This window comes from Aegilops tauschii, chromosome 2, assembly GCF_002575655.3.
Source record: "Aegilops tauschii subsp. strangulata cultivar AL8/78 chromosome 2, Aet v6.0, whole genome shotgun sequence".
In the NCBI taxonomy this organism is placed as follows: Eukaryota; Viridiplantae; Streptophyta; class Magnoliopsida; order Poales; family Poaceae; genus Aegilops; species Aegilops tauschii.
The window spans coordinates 42,641,143-42,645,628 of NC_053036.3; positions in this window are offsets into that span (position 1 = coordinate 42,641,143).

Below are 4,486 nucleotides of genomic sequence, written 5' to 3' on the forward strand. Positions count from 1 at the left end.
GAATGAGATCCCGGACATGAAGAGGAGTCTCGAAATGGCCGAGAGGTAAAGATTGATATATAGGACGATAGTATTTGGACACCGGAAGTGTTCCAGAGTGTATCAGGTATTTATCGGAGTACCGGAGGGGTTACCGGAACCCCCCGGGGGAATATATGGGCCATATGGGCCATGAGAGGTGCCGCGCCCCCCTATGGTAGGAGGCCGAATTGGGAGAAGGAAAAAGGTTGTCCGACCCCCCTTTCCTTTCTCTCTTCCCCCTTCCCTTTCTTCTCCGGTGAAATAAGGCAGGGGGCGCCACCTGGCTTCCTCCCCTCTCCCTCCCACATATATATATATATATATATATATGTGTGTGTGTGTGTGTGTGTGTGGGGGGGGGGGCGCCCCTGGCACAACCAAGACAATTGCCTAGCCGTGTGCGGCGCCCCCTCCACCGTTTACTCCCACGGTCATATCTTCGTAGTGTTTAGGTGAAGCCCTGCACGGATCACTTCACCATCACGGTCACCACGCCGTCGTGTTGACGGAACTCATCTACTACCTCGACATCTTGCTGGATCAAGAAGGCGAGGGACGTCAGCGAGCTGAACGTGTGCAGAACTCGGAGGTGCCGTACGTTCGGTACTTGATCGGTCGAAGCTAGAAGAAGTTTGACTGCATCAACCGCGTTGTCAAACGCTTCCGCTTATGGTCTACGAGGGTACGTAGACACACTCTCCCCCTCGTTGCTATGCATCTCCATTGATAGATCATTGCGCATGCGTATAATTTTTTTCTGTTTTCCATGCAACGATTCCCAACATTAACCCCCTCACAAGCATCCGCAACTACGAGAAAACTATTAAGATAAAATCTAACCATAGCATTAAACTTTTGGATCCAAATCGGTCCCTTACGAAGTAGCGCATAAACTAGGGTTTAAGCTTCTGTCACTCTAGCAACCCATCATCTAATAACTACTCCACAATGCATTCCCTTAGGCCCAAATATGGTGAAGTGCCATGTAGTCGACGTTCACATGACACCACTAAGGGAATTACAACATACATATCATCAAAATATCGAACACATATCAAGTTCACATGATTACTTGCAACATGACTTCTCCCTTGACCTCAAGAATGAAAGTAACTACTCACAAATGATAATCATGCTCAAGATCAGAGGGGTATTAAATAGCATAATGGATCTGAAAAAATAATCTTTCATCAAATAAACCATATAGTAATCAACTACAAGATGTAATCAACACTACTAGTCACCCACAAGTACCAATCTGAGGTTCCGGTACAAAGATGGAACACAAAAGATGAACTAGGGTTTGAGAGGAGATGGTGCTGTTGAAGATGTTGATGGAGATTGCCCTCCCAAAGATGAAACGGTTGTTGGTGATAACGGTGACGATGATTTCCCCCTCCGGGAGGGAAGTTCCCCCGGCGGAATCGCTTTGCCGGAGGGCAAAAGTGCTCCTGCCCAAGTTCCGCCTCGAGACGCCGGCGCTTCATCCCGAAAGTACTCTCCTTATTTTTTCTAGGTCAAAATGACTTATATACCAGAAGATGGGCACCGAAGGTGGGCCAGGCTGAGCACAACTCACCAGGGCACGCTTGGGGTGCCTTGCACCCAGGTGGGTTGTTCCCACCTGATGAGCCCCCTTCGTCAGTTATTTGCTCCAGTATTTTTAATATATTCCAAAACAATTCTCTGTAAATTTTCAACTCATTTGGAGATGTTCAGAATACGTAAATCTGACGTAGCTTCTTCAGGTCCAGAATTCCAGCTGTCGGTATTGTCCCTCTTTGTGTAAACCTTGCAAGTTATGAGAGAAAAGACATTAAAATTACTCCATAAAGAATTATTATGCATAAAAACATGATGCAAAATGGACGTATCACCTGTTGAGTAGCAATGCCATCGCGCCCACTCCGTTCAACAGATTCGCGCTACACGAAGCCCCCCGCCCCCACGCACTGTGCCCTGCAAGTCCACACCATGCCATCCTGCACAGCCACACCAGCCACTCGATGTAGCCACCTCACGCCACCGCGCGGCCTTCAGATGCTAGATCTGCGCGGCCAAGAACTGCACGCCCTCGTCTATCTACGCATCCTGAACTTGTGCAACCTTGCCGCTCTGTGCATCATGAACTTGCGCAAACTTGTCGCACCGCCTACATCAGCCTTGTCACCTCGCCCGGAGCACCCGTGCCAGCTCGAGCTCCCGCCGAACAGAAAGGCCCACACTGCCGAGATCCTAGCAGGAGTATATAAATTCGTTGTTCTAGCAACACATGGACACTCAAATAGTCTCTGATAGCCAATGGTTTTTTTCGCGAATACGCAAAAGGCTTGCGTATCATTGCATTGATAGGTAGAAAAGAGTGTTAACATCAATTACAGGAACAACCTCTGATGAGCACGATCACGCAGCATGGCGTGAGTCAGGAGATTATGCATACAACAGAAAGGGGTGTATGCATCCCCAAAGCATAAAAGGAACTACTCGTCGGGCAGGATGAGGCCGAGTCCTCGGGCGCCCGCATGAGCCCAGCCGCGGGCTTCCTCCCTGATCATCTCCAACGTCCTAGAGATGGAAGGCCGGGCGGCGTCGAAGACACAAGCGTTGCGTTGCTTCCAGATCTCCCATGCGAGGAGCAAGGCCAGGGTGGTGAAACCACGCCGTAGGCAAGCGGGTGTGGTGACAGCCGAAGCGGCCAACCAATCGATGAATGGGGTGTCCGCGGTGGGGGCGGATGGCGGCAACCGACACCAAGCGAGGGAGTCGTACCAAACCTGTCTAGAGAATGGACAACCCGAGAGGAGGTGAGCCATGGTTTTCGTAGCCTGGTCGCAGAGGGGGCAAACGGAACCATGGGGGAGGTCGTGCCTGGCAAGGCGCTCCGCCGTCCAGCACCGATCCCTGAGCGCGAGCTAGAAGAAGATCTTCACCCAAAGAGGGGCCCAACGGCGCTAGATGATCCGCCAGTGGGGGAGCTCAATGGAGCCGAAGAACATGGCACTGTAGCAGGAGCTCGCAGAGTATGTGCCATTCGTAGTCCATCGCCATGAGAGCGAGTCTGGGGAGTGCGAGAGAGTAACCTGACGCAGCCGCTGCCAAAGGTGGACGTACTGAACCAGAGCCGCCGGCCCCAAGGACCCAGAGATGTCCCGCACCCAAGAGCGATCGGCAAGGGCATCGCAGACCGAAGGGATCTTGCGCCGACGTCGCGACACCTTGTCGAAGATTAGCGGGTGCTACCTCTTGAGCACTGCGTTGGTTTTCCCTTGAAGAGGAAAGGGTGATGCAGCAAAGTAGCGTAAGTATTTCCCTCAGTTTTTGAGAACCAAGGTATCATTCCAGTAGGAGGCTACGCGCGAGTCCCTCACACCTACACAAACAAATAAATCCTCACAACCAACGCGATAAGGGGTTGTCAATCCCTACACGGTCACTTACGAGAGTGAGATCTGATAGATATGATAGGATAATATTTTTGGTATTTTTATGATAAAGATGCAAAGTAAAATAAAAGCAAAATAAAAACGGCGCCAGAAATAGCTTGTTGTCGGGAGATTAATATGATGGAAAATAGACCTGGGGGCCATAGGTTTCACTAGTGGCTTCTCTCAAGAGCATAAGTATTTTACGGTGGGTGAATAAATTACTGTTGAGCAATTGACAGAATTGAGCATAGTTATGAGAATATCTAGGTATGATCATGTATATAGGCATCACGTCCGAGACAAGTAGACCGACTCCTGCCTGCATCTACTACTATTACTCCACACATCGACCGCTATCCAGCATGCATCTAGAGTATTATGTTCATAAGAACATAGTAACGCCTTAAGCAAGATGACATGATGTAGAGGGATAAACTCATGCAATATGATATAAACCCCATCTTGTTATCCTCGATGGCAACAATACTATACGTGCCTTGCTGCCCCTACTGTCACTAGGAAAGGACACCGCAAGATTGAACCCAAAGCTAAGCACTTCTCCCATTGCAAGAAAGATCAATCTAGTAGGCCAAACCAAACTGATAATTCGAAGAGACTTGCAAAGATAACCAATCATACATAAAAGAATTCAGAAGATTCAAATATTGTTCATAGATAAACTTGATCATAAACCCACAATTCATCGGTCTCAACAAACACACCGCAAAAGAAGATTACATCGAATAGATCCCCACAAGAGAGGGGGAGAACATTGTATTGAGATCCAAAAAGAGAGAAGAAGCCATCTAGCTAATAACTATGGACCCGAAGGTCTGAGGTAAACTACTCACACTTCATCGGAGAGGCTATGGTGTTGATGTAGAAGCCCTCCGTGATCGATGCCCCCTCCGGCGGAGCTCCGGAACAGGCCCCAAGATGGGATCTCACGGGTATAGAAGGTTGCGGCGGTGGAATTAGGTTTTTGGCTCCGTATCTGGTAGTTTGGGGGTACGTAGGTATATATAGGAGGAAGGAGTACG